This window comes from Tachypleus tridentatus, chromosome 8 (genome assembly GCF_004210375.1).
Source record: "Tachypleus tridentatus isolate NWPU-2018 chromosome 8, ASM421037v1, whole genome shotgun sequence".
In the NCBI taxonomy this organism is placed as follows: Eukaryota; Metazoa; Arthropoda; class Merostomata; order Xiphosura; family Limulidae; genus Tachypleus; species Tachypleus tridentatus.
Window position 1 is genome coordinate 12,688,906 of NC_134832.1, and position 20,086 is coordinate 12,708,991.

At 33.8% G+C, this 20,086-nt stretch overlaps 1 protein-coding gene across 4 annotated transcripts in view; it reads left to right on the top strand.

The window, feature by feature from the left end:
- The window catches only part of LOC143258543 (uncharacterized), a 46,260-nt gene that overhangs the window by 8,977 nt on the left and 17,197 nt on the right, over positions 1–20,086 (top strand). For 2 of the 4 annotated variants that reach the window (XM_076517673.1, XM_076517674.1), the window contains exons 2-3: positions 3,451–3,495; positions 8,293–19,427. The gene's annotated coding sequence lies outside the window, so the exon portion shown is untranslated. Of the gene's footprint in view, positions 1–3,450; positions 3,496–6,286; positions 6,308–8,292; positions 19,428–20,086 lie in introns of those variants that run through there. The other 2 variants (XM_076517671.1, XM_076517672.1) reach the window with 2 other exon arrangements.

Consider the following 20,086-nt stretch of genomic DNA (forward strand, 5'->3'; position numbering starts at 1 on the left):
TCGTTTAACACGTAATGACATACAGAAAGTGGGGTTGAAGTAAACACCTCTACAGTTACTAACATGTTACGCTCTTTTGGGTTCAAAGCATGCCGTCCTTGAAGAACCGCATATTTAAAGCCTGTTCATTTAGAAACACGATTGAGGTATGCAAGAAAGCATGTAGATAAACGCTTTACCTATTGGAAGAGTATTCTTTGGTCAGACGAGACTAAAATCGAGCTTTTCGGCCACAACTATGTTCGCTATATTTTCCGTAAGAAGGGGGAACGAAATCTTCCAAAGAACACCGTCCCTACAGTTAAACACGGAGGTGGCTCGATCATGCTATGGGGTTCCTTCAGCTCTTCTGGTATAGGCAGCCTTGACCGTGTTAACGGAATCATGAAAAAGAAGAGGACGTTGATATATTAGTCACTTATATCAAGAATGATGCTTTGAACTTGCGGCTTGGGCTTCGTTGGATCTTGACCCTAAGCACACATCGACATATGTGCAATCCTGGTTGCAGAGGAACCATATAAGCACTCTGGAGTGGCCATCGCAGTCACCCGATCTCAACCCAATTGAAAACGTTTGGCATGAGTTGAAGACCAGGGTTCATCAGCGTCATCCGTGAAACATGCAAGAGTTGGAAGCCTTCTGTAAAGAAGAATGAAAGAAAATGCTAGTCGAGTACTGTCAAAGGATCATGGAGGGCTATGAGGAGAGATTGCGTTAAGTAATTCACCTGAAAGGCTACACAACTGCCCATTAAACAGACACACGAACACTTTCTGCCCCTCCTGTGTTTGGTTATTTGTTTATAAACAGTTTATTTGTCATTTAAGTTACATAAACATTTACGTAGATGTGTGATAGTATAATATGTAAAATATACTGTACTTTTATTATCCTAATCGTGATACTTTTTAAGTTATGAGCAAAAAAACTACTCACGACGCAGGGGGTACGAACACTTTCTGTCGTAAAACGCAAACTAACGTGGCAGGGGTTTAGTTTAGAGAGAGAGAAGTCAGAAGAACTGGGGTGTTCAGGAACGTTGTGGTTCCTCTTCGACCCCTTTCGTGGAAGGTTATTGAATTTAGGTGGTTTGCTTTTTTTTACTATTTTTTTGGGTGAAGGAATGGAGTTGGTCATAATTAATATTATTCATGAACAAGGCAAAGGTAGCATTGGAGAAAAACACCCAGAACTCATCCCGATAGGCAGCTGTCATAGTAAATGTGAACACAAACGACCCGATTCAGGGCATGGCAATAAAGTTGCCTTGGCTGGGATCTAAAGATCCAATGCCTAAGTTTTTGCTGTGGGGAGAAACGGGAGCCCCCGAGAAAAACCCACTTTCACAGGACAAGCGCCGAAAGTTTTAACTGTCCTGTTTCTGTCATAACTGTATATGACTAAATATAAATGCAACCATCATCATAATGATAGATGAATGCAACCTGTTCAGTTTCTTACCGATGCAACTTTGTAAACTATAGAAAATTACACTTCCTTACGTGGGTTATATCAATCAACAGTTAATTATTACTAGCAGCATAAGCTCCTCTTGTACTAGATTGTCAAGAAATTAATGTCGCGTTTTGGAACACTTTCATTAACCACCCAGAAGAACGTACATTACTTACAATAGTTAAACGAACTCCCTAAACATTACGTTAGTGTAGCCTATATAATGTTTAAAGTTTAGTGTACTCTAATACTTTATAGTGATAGCACACTACAAGAGACACATTCAGCGTGTAATGCTGTTTGAATACAAGAAGGGAAACAACGCTTCTATAGCCACAAAGAATATAAAAGAATTTTATGGAAATGTTTTGAACGTTTACAAGGGTCAGTGATGGTTCAGCAAATTTCGTTCACGAGCCTTTAGCCTTAAAAACCGTGAGAGCAGTACCCCACATGTTGGACTTTATATTGATGATTTGAAGACGTTTATTAAGTCTAACCCAAGGCAACACATTCGTGAAATGGCCCTGCAATTGTATGTCTCTCATGGAGCAATACATATACTTCTAAGAAAAATTTGAAAACACCATAAAGAAGATATTTGGGTGCCTCAGAACTCTCCAATGATCATCATTTCTAATATGTGAATGTTGCTTCGTCTCTTCTGGCACGAAATGCGCGTAAACCGTTTTTGGACAGAATTGTCACCGGTGATGAAAAATGGATTTTCTATGCTAATATGAAACACCAAAAAACAATGGCTCAATCCTAGATCAAAACCATTCCGACCCCAAAACCTGGATTTCATACACAAACACTGATGCTTTGCATTTTGTGGGACATTAAAGGTAATTCATTTGAAACTCCTCAATCCACAGTAAAATGTCAATGAAGAGGTCTATAGTCAGCAACTGGAAAGTTTAAATCAATTCCTTCATCAGATACGTCCTTCATTCGTCAATCTGAAAGATGTTTCTCTACTCCACAACAATACACATCCACATGTGGCAAGTTGGATGCAACAAAATATTATGTAGTTTGGGTTGGAAAGTTCTACCACACCCACCATATTTTCCAAATACGGCCCCATCATATTGCTATCTTTTTAGTTCACTGCAACACCATATTAATGGGAAAACGTATGCAAATGTGAAAAGCATTACAGAGGACATCAACATGTTTTTTTTTTTGCTTCAAAACCAAGTGATTTCTTTAATTAGGGCGTTAAGAAAAGATAGAAAGGTATCATCGATAAGAATGGAGACTATTTCATTTAATACTTTTTGTTTTGATATATAAGTTGTTCGAAAAGATAGCTAGTCATAGTCACTCATCGTCAACTCTCAGGTTATTGTAATCAACTACTTCGGAGTTTGACGATCACTCTAATGACATTCATGATTTCTAAGTGCGAAACTTGATTTTCCTCCAACGGACCGTTAACCATGCACTTTGACTTATTGGCCACGTTAGGCCTAAAATTAAGAAATACTCACACTACTAGTACTTATTTTAAGTTAGGTAAGAACGTTTGGTTGGACAACAGTTTCTTTCCCTCTTCACATAACCATTCGTAATTTTGAACTGGTGTAGGTTTGCGTGAAATTTATAAACGAGAACGAGAAAAAAATAATTAACCAGTGACATCCAACCAAAGTTATAAAATAGCATCGTTTAATAATTGAATTTAAATTAGAACAATTTAGTTTTAGTCTTACTTTCAAATTTATAGCTTCCCACATAAAATTATGCTCTTTCAAATATGAGTGTATTCTTATTATTAATAATATATATTCAATTTTATCGAATGCGTGTATTTTATATCCTTAATTAATTAAATCAACGGGTTACTTGTCATATCGAAAGAGAATAAATATAATGGAGAAATTAAATCTCTAAATTGTCAATTAATATTATGAAGAAGATAAGAACCTTATACTTGATCATCGTTTCGATTGTTCACACATCTTTATTTATTTATTTTTCGAATAGGGTCAATAAGAGAAGTCCCGGAAGAAGAAGACACAAACCCGGAAGGTATTGGATATTTTATATATTTATTTAGTATACATCCATTGTCTGAGCTACACGTCAACACTTGAAACTTTACTTTCTGTTCCAGCGGCATTTTTATTTTCCGGGTCGAACGTGGTCTATAAGTTAAGAATTAGGCAACGTACCGGAACATGATGTTCGAGATGTGATGCTGATGAACACTACTTGTACCTTCATTTGTGAATGTGTTATAAAAGTAACAATCAATCGTGTGTTTCAATTTACAGTATCTCATGAAGCTCTCTTATGGGTATTAGCTAGTATTCTTCGATGTATTTGAACCATTCCTTGGGATATTTGTCTTGGCAGCTTTGCCCACGTTATCATAATATGCTTCTCAGTTTTTTAGTTTCTTTTTGCAGAGATATTTTAGCTTTACTTAAACTTACCTACAATGCTTTAACCGTTCTGTAAGTATCAGCTACTAGTATGCACGTTCTTGTCTTTTTGTGCTAAACTAGAAGATTAAAAGAGCTTCAAATAGAATATAATTAAATATCATAAATAACAGTTTAGGAAGAAGTGTCCAAGTAAATCAAGTAAGAATACTAAATAAAAAATAGCAGGAAAAGAATAATAATTCAACAGTTAAATGCTTTCTTGTTTACAAAAAAATGTTTAAACCTGTTCAGAATCCAATAAAAAAGAGAAAAGTTAAAAATGCGTAAAAATTAACTGACTTGGCATAGTAATATAGCATTCAAGATTTTTCAATTAGCTTAAAAACTAAGCGTTTCAAAAGCAAGTCACAGTTGCTAAAATATTTATCGCTAGCTTTAATTAATTTGTTTCAGGATTGTGTAATTATAATGGGACGTGGTACAAGGCTGGAGAAGAGCTTCCTACTCGTAGAAGCTACTTTAGTTGTAAATGTAAAGCAGGGTTAAAAGAACCCAATCCTTTCGACTGTCCATGGGATATTTATAGAGAAAAGTACCCTCGTTGTTTTGTTCAGCTGTTTACTCTGACGACGAATGTTGTCCTGTAAACTGGAACTGTCTAGGTAACAATAACCAAAATTTATAAACATATTTAGTAGATATGTAGGATACAGAGTCAGTTTTAAGCCACTGGTAGAATACAGCATCAGTTTTTAGTGGTATGGCAGGACACAATATCAGTTTTTAATGGTCGGGTAGAATACAATACCAGTTTTTAGTAAATTTCTAGAATATAGTGTCAGTTTATATAGGATGCATGTTAGGTTTTATTGGATTTGTAGAATACAGTGTTATTTTTAGTAGATTTCTTGGACATAGCGTCAGTTTTTAGTGTATTTTAAAGGTACTTTCAGGTTTTTAGTACTCCTTTAAGATAAAGTGTCATCAATTTTGGTGTATTTCTAGCTTTAGTAGGTTTTTAAGATAGTATCAGTTTTTATAAGGTTTGTTATAGTGGTATCTGCAGTGCACGCTATTAGTTTCTTATAGTAGTTTCAAACGTTTGATGGTGTACTATTTAATTTGTCGTAGTTTTTTTGTACACCGTAAAATTTCCGTTAAAGTTTTCATACTACAATTTCACTGTATTATTTGAAGAAGTTTCTTCACTGTGCTGTAAAATTTCCTTTAAAGTTTCATTTCTTGTAGTAGTTTCTCGAAAACAACAATACAAAACGTTTATTCTTAACTCATTTAATAATTAATTATCTTCCTTCTACTTTTGTTCACTTAACATGTTGTTAGTTATTTATCGGTTAAACAATGGATTATTAAATGATTTGTTGTAGAACCTAAGGATGAAGCTAATACACGTGGTAAGTAATATCTATTATTCAAGATTTCACAGAAAATAAAGTCTAATCTTTCATTGTAGTCTCAAGTTTTAGTTTACTCTGCAAGATTTCTTAATGTACTTCGACATAAATGTAAATTTGGACTAGCGTTATGAATTTTTTGTCTTTATGATTTAGGTATGTTAACGAAACAGCAAAAAGGTTTTGAATAGTCGAAATAGTTGTATGATTTAATTTGTTAGTTACAAATAACTTAAAATAATAAACTACTTTATTTATTGCTAGTGTCCATTTTCTTCTCATGTTTAATTTCATCTATTATTCTTAAATAGGAAGAATGTTCTCTCAATGAAAAGTTAAAGTGCAGAAATAAAAGAATCAAAAATTAATTATTAGTAACAAAGTTATAATTGCGATGAACGTTAAAAATATGTTCACTCTCTAATAGCACTGGTCTTTATCAACTACACAACTCTCTAATAGCACTGGTCTTTATCAACTACACAATCTTCTTTTCAAACATGCTATCTTAATAACAAACGTAAATATTCATGCATAAATTCTCGTGTTGTGTATAAAAAGTTAATTTTTCGAGTGTGTAAGTTTAAATGCTTATAAGGATTTGAATGAAGATATATGTCTTTAAATAAATTTCACACTGAATGTATATATGCATTGTAATCTACACGGCGTTGCGTTTCTGGTGTAGAAGTGAAAAAGTTCATATTCTGTGACGTTTTTTCTAATATCAGGCATTTAAGTAATTCTAATCCAATTGTATGTTTATGATAAATCTCTGTGTCCAGGGAAAGATAGGCCTTCTTTCTATGAAAAGCCGCCAACAGATAATTCATTGCAGTGTACAGCAGCTAAAAATAGATTTTGCTACGATCCTCAGTCAACTGAGTGCAAGCCTTTTGTATACGGTGGATTTGGTATCGCAGGGAATACATTTAATACCCTGGAAGAGTGCAAGCAACTGTATGTATGTAGATGAAGGCTAGTACAATACCGGCAGTTTTATGTTTGAAGGGTACTAGTAACTATAAGTAGACAAAGGTTAGTGTAATACCGGTAATTTTATGTTTTAAGGGTACAAGCAACCATGTGTAGATCAAGGTTTGTATAATACCAACAGTTTTATGTTTAAAGAGTACGAGCAAGTATGTGAAGGCTAGGCCAGCAAGATAATAGTAACTATATGTTCATGTGAATTACAAAAAAATAATAGAAATGTTTATTTATTTCGAATTATGCACAAAGCTACACAATGGGCTATCTGTGCTCTGCCTACCACGGGTATCGAAACTCGGTTTCTAGCGGTGTGAGTCTGCAGACATATCGCTGTGCCACTGGGGGGGGCGAATAATACAAAGTTATCACCTTATGTTTGAACAGTAAAAGTAAGTTGTGTGTGTAGAGAAAGCACTGTGTAGAGGAGCGAACAGCGTTTCGACCTTTTTTTGGTCATCATCAGGTTCACAAAGAAAGAAAGAGGTAACTGACCGATAGCTGACCATATGTTTGAAGGCGGTTGTGTAATTGAGTGTAGGAATTTAGAGGGCGTGCTAGATGTTGGATTATACAATTGTTATTTGTGTATCAATGCTGTTATTGATAGCGATACTACATGTATCATCACTATGATACATTGTGTCAACATACCACATTATATATATGCTTGTTACATATATATATAGCTGCTATATTTATACCCTGTATCTGTATGGGAATCTGTAAACACTGGATTGAAGGTACTACTGAACTATACTGTAATAGATTTTGTAGTCCCACAGTTTTATACGTGCATGCATAAAATTGTTTATGTGTTGAAGCACCTTTTCAGAGAATTACTGAACATATATATATATACAGGTTTTATTGTTTTTAAGTTGTAGAACTGTATATATATAGATAGCTATACGAATTTTGAAGTTGTATCGATGCATGCATATATATTCAATATAAAACAATGTGTCATAGTATAATAGCTTATGTATACAAATAAACATTTCAAATATTTCTTAGAATTGTTGTATTTCCTCCATTTTGATGGCCATCGTAATTCCAGTTATGGTTTTGTTAAAACTTCCAGATTTATTTTTAGGCTGACATTCTACATATTCTACAGGTTGAAAACGTTTTAATTTACAAATAGGAACTGATTATATTATTATACCTCCCCCATACATTTTTGATGTAGTTTGGGTTGTAGTATTTCTAAGACCTTCCTCTGCTATGGCGAGCAATCACTTCTCTATACTTTATCTGAAGTTAATTATTTTCTAATAGAATATATAACTACAAAATTTCTGCTTGACTTTCGCCTAGAATATCCAGCATTTTTCGTCATTTCTTGCTCGTATGATTTTTGCCACTTCTTATAGGCAGCTTCAAAAATGAATACTTTATTTGTATTAGCTATAAAATTCGCAATCACACAGTGTTGGCTATAATTTAATATATAAAATTAACATATTATATTAATTACGCACTCTGAACACTACATTTCACCATTGTACTTGAAACAAATATGATATGTTAATTGTACTGTTTTTATTTGGTTTTGCAAAAGATAGTTTTTTGTTCATTTTCATGGCCAATGGATATTTTTAAAAAATAAGTAAATGGCAACATCTTCTACAAGGTCATTTCAGGAGAATACTGTAAATAATTGAAAACACATAAACAACAAAGAACATGGCGTGCAATGTGAATAATTATTTTCATGTAATTGTAGTTTCCAATTTAAAATATATCGTGGCTTGTTTTTGTATTTATGGTTGAAAGACAAAACTTCAGTTTGCATTTTGTGAACACGACTTTTAAATAAAATTGTTTGTAACTGTCTGCAATGATATGCACGAATTTGGTTAACACGTGGCGAGAGCTGTACTATACAGAAATAGATTTATGAGCTGTTTATTGTAAGAATATAAATTGCAATTTACTGTACTGTAATTAAACACAAATTGTTTTCTTGTTGTAACAAACTGATTCAATCATCTGTAACCTACTAAAGTGTTATGTAATTTTGGTTTTAGAAAATATCGAAAAGCCAGAAGAGAATATTGACGTTGACACTGTAATTATTGGACCACCCCCTGAAGAAGACCTTTGTATTGTGAGAGCTTTGATTACCTCTTTATTCTTGCTGTCTTTTATTAATTTTAATATTAAAATATTTTAAACGACTGCTGTAGTTTTCTGCTCAGATTTGTCCTGAGTATTTTGCAAAGTAGGCAGGTTTTTTAACGTCAGTTTATAATATCCTAGGCTTACTTTCTTGATTTTTGCGCTATGCGCCCTTTATCAAACAAATTACAACCATAAAAATATAATTATTAATCATAAAAATGATCCAGTTTTAAATACATGTTTATTACTTTTTTATTTTTTAATATTTGGATTCGTTATATAACAACAACGTAACGTAAATTGAGGGGAATATCTAGAAACAGTAGATGAAAAAGAGAGTTTATACCCCTCTTAAATTATTTTTTGTTGTTTCTTCTAGTTTTAAAATACTTCTTTGAACTTTAGTTAAAGTATTATTTAAATACTTTGAAACGAGTCAGTAGAAAAAGAGAAGTATGTACGAAGAGTGTTCTAAATTATATTATTATAATTATTATTATATTATTATTACATCCTTAATATAAATTTATGAAGTATGCCAGTGGGACAGTGGTTAGTTAGTATATGCAGTGGCATATTTAAGTAGGCGTTAGAAGGAGCTCAACCCTAGGACCCATGGACTTAATGGGGGTTCGATGATAATTTTATTCTATGTAAAATTACATGGGATGTAGAGCCCACAAAAATTATTAACCCCGCGGCCCACACAATCTTAGGTTCTCCACTGAGTCTATGGATTTACAATTATCCGCAGTGGAGCAGCATATAACTTTATAGTGGCATTCCTTAATCAACACCATTGAGTTTTATGAAGTTTATAACGTATTCAAAATGAGTTTGCACTGAGAATGTCAGAAAAGTGGCACAGTGAAGGTTAAAAGACGCTTGGAGAAGCTTCGCATTCCCAAATTAATTACTTCTCAGGTATCATTATTCTCGCCAACTCAAAGTATTATACAGTATAGAGATCGAAAGAGGGCGTATGTGACTCTACTCGTTCACTGATTCTTTCCAGCTGTGCGAGATGCTCCAACATGACAGAACAGTTTATCCAAACAAAACACGCATTCACCATCTTTGGACATAATAAAAGTTAACCTTAAGCCTAACCAAGGATAAATGTCTAGTAACCAAGTAAAATTTTAGTCAGGTTCGTGGTATGATTCTGGAAACTTTCGTTTGACACTTGTTTCAGGAGGTGGCCCGGCATGGCCAAGCGTGTTAAGGCATGCGACTCGTAATCTGCGGTTTGCGGGTTCGCATCCGCGTCGCGCCAAACATGCTCGCCCTCCCAGCCGTGGGGGCGTTATAATGTGACGGTCAATCCCACTATTCGTTGGTAAAAGAGTAGCCCAAGAGTTGGCGGTGGGTGGTGATGACTAGCTGTCTTCCCTCTAGTCTTACACTGCTAAACTAGGGATGGCTAGTACAGATAGCCCTCGAGTAGCTTTGTGCGAAATTTCAAAACAAACAAACAAACAATGATTCAGGAGGTATATCCCATACATCTATCATTTTTGATGGATGTCAGAAAATTGTTAAAATAATTAGTCAGGTACCGAATTTTTTTTAAGCCGGAAAACTGCATGCAAAAACTTTTTTGTGTATTTTGTAAAACGTAGTATTATTTGTAAAGTACTGTGACATGCAACTTAGATATTTTAGATTAATTTTAAAGTTATAATAATATTCTAAACTGGTAAAATATAGAAAATAAGATATTTTGAGCATGGTAAAACTGCTTGCATAAAAACATAGCAGTAAAACAGGGCTTGAACTTATCAAAATAATCTGTGCATTTTTTCTTAAAATCAGAATAAATAAGCGACAGAAGATTAATGTAATTAAAATAGATAAGGTGTTTAATATATCGCCACAGTCTTCTTCTTCATGTATCAAATCTGCGGCAGACATCGACGACCATGGCATGCCAGACTTCTCTGTTGTCAATCCTCTTTATCAACTCGATGTTGCTCATTGAGTTCTTGGTGACATAGTTATTGAGGCTGTCGATATATTTAGTTCTTTGACACCCTCTGCTTTTACTCCCTTCTATTTTTCCACATAGCATCTGTTTCTCTATCCAATTCTTCCTACAGATGTGTCCTAGAAATTCCATTTGTCTCTTTCTCATAGTTTTCATGAGGGACCTTTTGTATCCTGCCAGTTCCATGACTTCCACATTTGTTTTTCTTTCAGTCCATGATATTTTTAGCATCCTTCTAAGGAACCACATTTCAGCAGCTTCTAATCTCTTCTCTGTATCTTTGTTCAGTGTCCAGCTCTTACAGCCATATAAGAGAACAGACCATACATATGATTTCAAGATGTTAATTTTAGTGACATTTGTTATGTTCCTGTTTGTCAATATGGACTTCATTTTATAGAAAGTATCCTTGGACATTGCAATTCTTTTCTTTATTTCTGTGTCACTCTTTGCATTTGATGTTATAGTATATCCAAGATATTTGAAGCTTTCGACTTGTTTTATTCTCACGTCCTTGCCAGTTATGCTACATGTGGCGTGTAATTGATTGTTTTGAGATAACCATGCACTCTGTTTTCTTTGCGTTTAACTGCAAGCCTTTTTCTTCACTCTCGTCTACTGTTGTTGTGAGGAGAGTCACAGTAAATGGATATAAAACATAAGTTACAGTTTGGAACTAGGTCACTTTTTCACAGTGACATTCACTAAATTGAAAATATAATAATAAATAATATGAATGTAAAAGTTGCTTCCGTAAACACCACGCCCCTTTCCTATTTGATGCATCCAAGTATTAATCAAAACTTTTAAGTTTCTTTCGAATACCCCCCAGTGGCTCAGCGGTATGTCTGCGGACTTACAGCGCTAAAAAGCGGGTTTCGATACCCGTGGTGGGCAGAGCACAGATAGCCCTTTGTGTAGCTTTGTGCTTAATTCAAAACAACAAAACAACAACAATTCTTTCGAATAAAATCCACGGGCAGCATTCTATCACCAGGTGTAATATAGCCTCTTATCCGTACATAAATTATACTAATATTACTAAAAGTAACCAGTTACAGAGTGTAAATATTAGATTAAATCACATGCAGGAAAGTTATGGCATAAACTAGTCTTGGAAGAAACAACAGACGGAACTTAATCCTCGAATCCGGCAGCATATTATGATAATATAATAATAGGTGATCAAACAATAGGAAGACAGACCAATGTCTTATCGAAACATATAGTACGTCCCACCATTAATACAACATTTTATTTGTTTATAAATTATTAAGAACTTAATTCTGTTTTAATGAAGGCTCAACCATCTTTAACCCTACCTTATATTCTCTTCCAGTGAACTTTATATAAGAATTCACTTTCAAGAGCATATGCCAAAGAAAAAAAAAGTTGTTAAGATGAGATCATGGACTAAAGTTCTAGAGCTTTATTGCAGAATAACTATGAAGCTATAATATTAACAAAATATTTATGTTTTTAAGGTCTAAAAATGCATGTGAAAGCAAAGAAAACCTTCCAATTACACAATAACTTGGACACTAGGTAAGGGGCTTTAATATAGAACAGAAAATGTGGAACATATCAAATTGGATATGACTTTTTTTTTCTTTTTCATTATTGATTAATTAATGACATATCCTTGCAGGACTTAATATGCGCAGAAGATAACAGTGTGTTATGTACGAAGTCTGGTGCGTAAAGGCTTCATGTCCACCTCTTCCTACTTGTGAGTGGAAAAATGTTTCTCAAAAAATTATATAAAAAATAGACTATATGATCAAGCATTTGATGTAATCTTCTTTTTTTATAGGTTAAGTTCTTTTTTGTCAAATAAAAGACAGCCCAGTTTTTTCTGTATGTGAAAACTTTATGACGCTTTATATATTTCTTTCTTATATTAGAAATCTTTTGTTTTTTTCGTAATTTAATATAAAAAGGAAATGTAGCTGAAAGCTCTAATTTTGACTTACTATATCTAATTTTAATATACTGAATTTGTCTAATGCAACGAATTACTTTTTATTTTATTTCTTATGAAACTATATAGTTTTAATGGATTTAACTTTCTGGACTGTGAAGTTTTCATATTCTGTGTTTAATTACCACACAAGCAGATATTTTCCTCTCCACTTTGCAACTGCTCGAGTTGATAAGAGAAGACAGTAGGTGGTGTTGGCTAGCCGTCTTCCCATTGTCTGTAATTTAAATTAGGAACAGCTGTCGTATATAACCCTCGTGTAGCTTTGTACAAAATCCAATAAACAAACCTTTATGCATTTATGGATTGCGGTCTCATTTTATTTAATATTACATACATAACTTTAATTGATTAATGGGCTACAGCTGTATATAATTAATATTAAAATATATTAAGTTAGTGAATCATAGATATGACTACTTTAATTCTTTTTTATTGTTTCATACTATTGTTTACTATGTAAATTCTGATGGTTAAATATTTAACACATGGCAATGTAAAACTGAAAAAGTCTGAAACCGCAGGTGTTAAGGTCAGTCTGAACTGCCCAATTCCCAACTGTGCACCAGGTTGTGTTGTGAAGGTCATGGATGAAAATCACTGTCCTACATGTGTATGCAGATCACCTTCTGACCCAAGTAGGTGTTATTATCAACATTCTTTTACGTGACCTTAGTATTTAGAATATTCCTCATTAAGATAATTTTGAGTGTACCGATATTCTCAGTTTGATCTTTGGTTCCTTCTAACATATGAACAAATAATTCTGACTAAAAGGTCCCTTCTTATTGGATCTAGGAAGGTGATTCCAATTATGACATGATGCAGATAGGACAGTAATAGCCTTTCTAGAATATTTCATAAACAATACAAATTTCAGTCACAATATACGCTGAGCCCACTACTTTAAGGTATTCATACTGGATTTAATAACATACGCATGCAAGAAAACCATTCAAAGCATATTATACAACCACTCATTATTTCCCAAAGCTTAACGGGGAAGTTTTATATGCAGGCACTAGTAGAAGCTCTTGCGACGTGAATGCTTTTCTTTCTAAGGTGGACAGAATAGCACACGAAAGCCAAAGGTATGAAATCAAAGAAAATACGTTTTGTGTTCTGTAGATTTCCATCGATACGGGTAGATGACATTAATGGCTATGCCCTCCTTGTTTATTTTACAAGATATATTATTCATATTATAGTGTTTTTACTGTTCCAGATAGATGACCTCGATAGTACAGTTTCTATTCATTGCCGCATTATTGACGATAGGGCTTCTAGGTTTCTACGGGTAAGTAGTCATGATGATAAAGAGTTATTCATGAAAGAATAGTGTTGATGATAAAATGTCCTTCACGGGTGAGAAGTGTTGAGGATAAAGAGTTCCTCATGGGTGAGTGGTATTGATGATAAAGAATTATTTAAGGATGAGAGGTGTTGTTTGATAAACAGTTCCTTCTGGGTAGAGTAGTGTTGATGATAAATAGTTACTCATGGATGAGTAGTGATGATGATAAAGAGTTCCATATGGGTGTATAGTGTTGGTGATAAAGACTTCTTCTTGGGCGAGTAGTGATGAAGAAAAAGAGTTCTTCATTGGTAACTAGTGTTCATGATAAACAGCTTCTCATGGATAAGTAGGGTTAATGATAAATAGTTCTTCATAGTTCAGTAATGTTGATGATAAAAGGTACTTCTTGGGTAAGTAGTGGTGATGGTAAAACATTCTTCATGAGTGAGAATTGAAAATAATAAATAGTTCCTAATGGTGAGTAGTATTGATAATAAAGAGCTTATCGTGTGTAAATAGTGTTGACGATTAAGAATTCTTCATGGACGAGTAGTGTTGATGATAAAGAGTTCTTCATGGGTAAAATAGTGTTGATGATAGAGAGATTCTCATGGATAAGTGGCGTTGATGATAAAGATCTTCTCATGGATAAGTACGGTAGATAATAAAGAGTTTTTAATGAGTGAGTAGTGATAAGGATAAAGAGTTTCTCACAGGTGAGAAGTGATGATGACATAGAGTTCCTCTTGGGTAGGTAGTGTCGATGATAAAGAGTTTTTCATAGTTGAGTAGTGTTGATGATAAAGAGTTCTACATGAGTAAGTAGCTTTGATAATAAAGTGTTTTTCGTGGGGAAGTAGTGTTGAAGATAAAGAGTTCTTCATGGGTGAGAAGTGCTGTTCATAAAGAATATTTCATGGGTGAATTGTGTTGAAGATAAAGTGTTTTTTTATGTTGACTAGTAATTACGAAAAACAGTTTTACATAGGAGAGTTATGTTGATGCAAAAGAGTTTTCATGGGTAAGCAGTGATGATTATAAAGAGTTTTTATTGGCGAGTAGTGTTGGTGATAAAGAGCTTCTCGTGGATAAGTCATGTTGATTATAAAGAGTTATTCATGAGAGAGTAGTGATGATTATAATGCGTTGTTCGTGGGTAAGAAGTGTTGAGAATAAAGAGTATCTCATGGGTGAGTAGTGTTGATGATAAATAGTTATTCGTGGGTAAGTATGCTGATGATAAAGAATTCTTCATCGGTAAGTAGCGTGGATGATAAAGAGTTCTTCATGGGTGAGTATTGCTGAAAAAAAGAGTTCTTCACCGGTGTGTAGTGTCGAAGATAAATAGTTTTTATGGGTGAGAAGTAATGATGACAAACAGTTCTTCACGGTTGAGTAGTGTTTTGATATAGAGTTTCTTATGGGTGATTAGTATTGATGATAAAGAGCTTCTCATGGGTAAGTAGTGTGGATGATAAATAGTTCTCCATGGGAGACTAGTGTTGAGGATAGAATTCTTCATGGGAGAGTAGTGTTGATGATAAAGAGTTCTTCTTGGGTAAGCAATGATGATTATAAAGAGTTTTTATTGGCGAGTAGTGTTCATGATAAAGATTTTCTCATGGTAAAGTAGTATTGATGATAAAGAGTTCTTCTTGGTTGAGTAGCGTTGACGATAAAGAGTTCTTAATGGGTGAGTAATGTTGATGATAAAGAGCTTCTTATGGGTAAGTAGTGTTGATGATAAAGAGTTCCTCATGGAAGAGTAGTGACGGTGATAAAGGGTTCTGCATGGGTGTGTTGTGTGGTGGTAAAGAGTTCTTCATGTGCGAATAGTGATGATGATAAAGAGTTCTTCATTGGTAAATAGCGTTGATGATAAAGAGCTTCTGATGAATAAGTAGGATTAATGATAAATAGTTCTTCGTGGTTGAGTAATGTTGATGATTAAGAGTTCTTCGTGGGTAAGTAGGGTTTATGAAAAAGAATTATTCTTGGTTGAGTGGTGATAATCATAAAGATTTCTTCATTGGTTAGTGGTGTTGATGATAAAGAATCCTTCATTTTTGAGTAATGTTTATGGTAAAGAGTTTTTCGTGGGTAAATAGTGTTGATAATTACGAGTTCTTCTTGAGTGAGAAGTGTTAATGTGAAAGAGTTCTTCATGGGTGAGAAGTATTGATGTTAACGAGGTATTTATGAGTGAGAAGTGATGATGATAAAGAGTTTTTCAGGGTGAGTAGTGTTGAGAATAAAGACTTTCTCATGAGTGAGTAGAGTTGATGATAAAGAGTTCTTCATGGGTAAATAGCGTTGATGATAGAAAGGTTCTCATGGATAAGTGGCGTTGATGATAAAGAGTTTTTCATGGGTGAGTGGTGTTGATGATAAAGACATTTTCATGGTTGAGTATCATTGATGATAAAGAAGTCTTCATTTGTGAATAGTATTGATGATAAAGAACTATTCATGGATAAGTAATTATTATGATAAAGAGTTCTTCATGGACGAGTAGTGTTGATGAAAAAGAGTTCTTCATCGTAGAGAAGTGTCGATGATTAAGAGCTTTTATGGGTGAGTAATATTGATGACAAAGAGTTCTTCACGGGTGAGTAGTGTTGATGATAAAGAGTTTTTCATGGGTGGGTAATGTTGATGATGAAGAGTTCTTTGTGTGTAAGAAGTGTTGATGATAAAGAATTAAAAATGGGTAAGTAGTGATTCCCATAAATATTTCTTCATGGATGAGTAGCGTTGATGACAAAGAGTTATTTGTGGGTGAGTAGTGTTGATGATGAATAGTCGTTCGTATGTAATCAATGTTTATGATAAATAATTGTTCATAGGTGAGTAGTGATTATGATAAGAAGTTGCTAATGGGTGAATAGTGTTGATGACAAAAAGTTCTTCGTTGGTAAGTAGTGTTGAAGATATAGAATTAGTCAAGGGCGAGTAGTGTTGATGATAAAGAGTTCTTCATGGGTGAATAGCGTTGATGATAAATAGTTTTTATGGTTGAGAAGTGATGATGATAAAGAATAATTCATGGATAAGTATTATTGATAATATAAAGTTTTTCGTGGACAGTAGTTATGATGATAAAGAGTTCCTTATGGGTGAGTAGTGTTGATCATAAGGAGTTCTTCATGGATAAGCATTATTGGTGATAAAGAGTTCTTTATGAATGAGTAGTAATGATGATAAGGAGTTCCTGATGGGTGAGTAGTGTTGATGAGAAATAGTTCCACATGAGTATGCAGAGATGATGATAAATAGGTCCTTTTGGTTGAGTAATGTTGACGTTAAAGAGTTATTCACGGGTGAGTAGTTTTTAGCATAAAGAGCTACTCATAGGTGAGTAATGTTGAAGATAAAGAGTTTTTCATAAGTGAATACTGTTGAGGATAAAAAGTTCCTTTTGTGTGAGTAGTGTTGATGTTAAAGAGTACTTCAAAGGTGAGTAGTGATGATGATAAAGAGCTCTTCGAGGATAGGATGTGTTGATGATAAAGAGTCCTTGATGGGTGAGTCGTGTTGACGATAAAAAGTTCTTTGCGGGTGAGTAGTCTTGATGATAAAGTGTTCTTAATAATGGAGTAGTGATGATGATAAAGAGTTCTTTATTGATAAGTAGTGTTCATGAGAAAGAGTTTCTCATGAATAAGTGGTGTCAATGATAATTAGTTTTTCATGAGTGAGTAATGTTGTTGATAAAAAGTTCTTCGGGGTAAGTAGTGTTAATGATAAAGAATTCTTTATGGACAAATATTGTTCGTGATAAGAGTTCTTCATGGATAAGTAGTAATAGTGATGAGGAGTTCCTGATTGGTGAATAATGTTGATGATAAAATGTTCTTCGTGGATTTGTAGTCTTAATAATAAAGAGCTTCTCAAGGATAAGTAGTGTTGATGATAAATAGTTCTTCATGGGTGAGTAGTGTTGATGATTAACAGTCGTTTGTGGGTAATCAATGTTTATGATAAATAATTGTTCATAGGTGAGTAGTGATTATGATAAAGGGTTATTAATGGGTGAGTAGTGTTGATGACAAGAGTTCTTCGTTGGTAAGTAGTGTTAAAGATATAGAATTATTCATGAGCGAGTAGTGTCAATGATAAAGAGCTGTTCATTAGTAAGTAGTGTCGATGATGAATAGTTCTTCATGGATAAGTATTGTTGACGATAAAGAGTTCTTCATGGGTGACTTTTGATGATAATAAAGGGTTCTTAATGGTCGAGTAGTATTGATGATAAATAGTTCTTTATCGGTGAGTAGTGTTGACGATAAAGAGTTCTTAATGGATGAGTAATGTTAATGATAAAGAGTTTTTCGTTCGTAAGTAGTGTTGATGATAAAGTGTTTCTTATGGATAAGTAGTGTTGATGATAAATAGTTCTTCATTGATATGTAGTATTGATAATAAAGGGTTCTTCATAGATGAGTAGTGTTGATGATAAAGCGCATCTCATGGATAAGTAATGTTGATGATAAATAGTTCTTCACTGGTATGTAGTGTTGATGATAAAGAGTTCTTCGAGGGTAAGTAGCGTCGAATATAAAGAGATCTTCATAGACGAGTAGTGTTGACGATAAAGAGTTCTTAATGGATGAGTAATGTTAATGATAAAGAGTTTTTCGTTGGTAAGTAGTGTTGATGATAAATAGTTCTTCATTGATATGTAGTATTGATAATAAAGGGTTCTTCATAGATGAGTAGTGTTGATGATAAAGCGCATCTCATGGATAAGTAATGTTGATGATAAATAGTTCTTCACTGGTATGTAGTGTTGATGATAAAGAGTTCTTCGAGGGTAAGTAGCGTCGAATATAAAGAGATCTTCATAGACGAGTAGTGTTGATGATAAAGAGTTCTTCGTGTTTGAGTAGTGTTGACGATAACAAGTTAATCGTGGATGAGTAGTGTTGATGAGAAAGAGCTCCTCATATGTGAGTAGTGTTGATGATAAAGGATTTTTAATGGGTGAATAGTGTTATGGATGAAGAGGTCCTCGTGTGTGAGTAATGTTGATGTTGAAGATCTCTTCTAGCGTGAGTAGTGATGATGGTTATAAGTTCTTCATGGTTAGTGGTGATAATGATACAGCGTTCTTCCTGGGTGAGTAGTGTTGATGATAAAGAGTTCTTAATGGGCGAGTAGTGTTGATGATACAGAGTTCTTCACGGGTGAGTAGTATTGATGATAAAGAGTTTTTCCTTGGTAAGTAGTGTTGATGATGAAGAGTTCTTCGTGGATGAGTAGTGTTGATGATGAAGAGTTCTTTATGGATGAATAGTGATGATGATAAATAATTCTTCATTTGTAAATAGTGATAATGAGAAAAATAGCTTTCTGTTTTTTTTTTCACTAAATATGCATTTCTCGATTAAAAAATTAATACCTCTTTATGAAGATGGAGAAGTAATTGTGATATTTTACTGTAGTAAGTTTTACTGATTTTAATAAGAACCGTTGAAACTGAAGACAAGTTTTTCCTTCGTTTTCCTTGCTTCTTAATCTTCTTTGTATGATTTAGTTAAATACATTAGAAATGTATATTTGTGTTTAGTAAATTTAGAAAAAGAACGATGCCCAGTTCCTTTGTACGATGGCTTCGACTGTGTATGGATTGACGGAGACAATGGGTGTAAAGTATGCCTCTGCACGTTAGCATGTGACATTGTGGATTATGAAGAAGGATGTCAAATGGTTAAAGGCACTCGTGAAAGCCAGTGTCCAACCTGCATTTGTACTGCTGTTACCCAAAGCCTTTTACGTAAGATTTTTTTTCTCTGTACATGTTTATTTTCTGTTATGTGAATATATTTTTCACTGAAAAGTAAACTTGCTCAATTTAGATTAGAATTTCAATATCTACTTTTTACAGTAGTAGTTGACTATCCAATTTTATGAACCTTCCAGAAAGGTCATTGTCAGCTTATTAAGAAAATTTATAAAATAAATTTGGGTTTGAAACAAATGCAACTGTGCAGGTGATGGCTGATAGGTCACGTAGAAAGTTAAAATTTAAATGATATGAAACAGCCCCTCAAATACTCTTTGTTTAAGACGAAATTGCAATCTCTTGTCAGGAGACAATAGTTGTGAAACTTGCATTTGTAGTGATTCGTGTCTTGAAATCCTGTGTGCCAATCATCGTTCTGAATTAAATATACCGTTGTTTAACAGCAGCAAAACGAAATTCCATCATCATATATTAGTAAAATATTTAATGAATTATGATTTCTCCTGTGTATGATAAGTATTCTGTCTGTAGTTATTTGTTTGTTTGAGCTCAAAGCTACTTATGAGCTAATGCGCATTGTCAATACCGAAGTATCAATTCTGTGGTTTTAGCGTTATAAGTTCATAAACTTTCCGCTGACCTATCGGGAAACAAGCATGTACTGAATTTATTTTCGGCACAGATACATA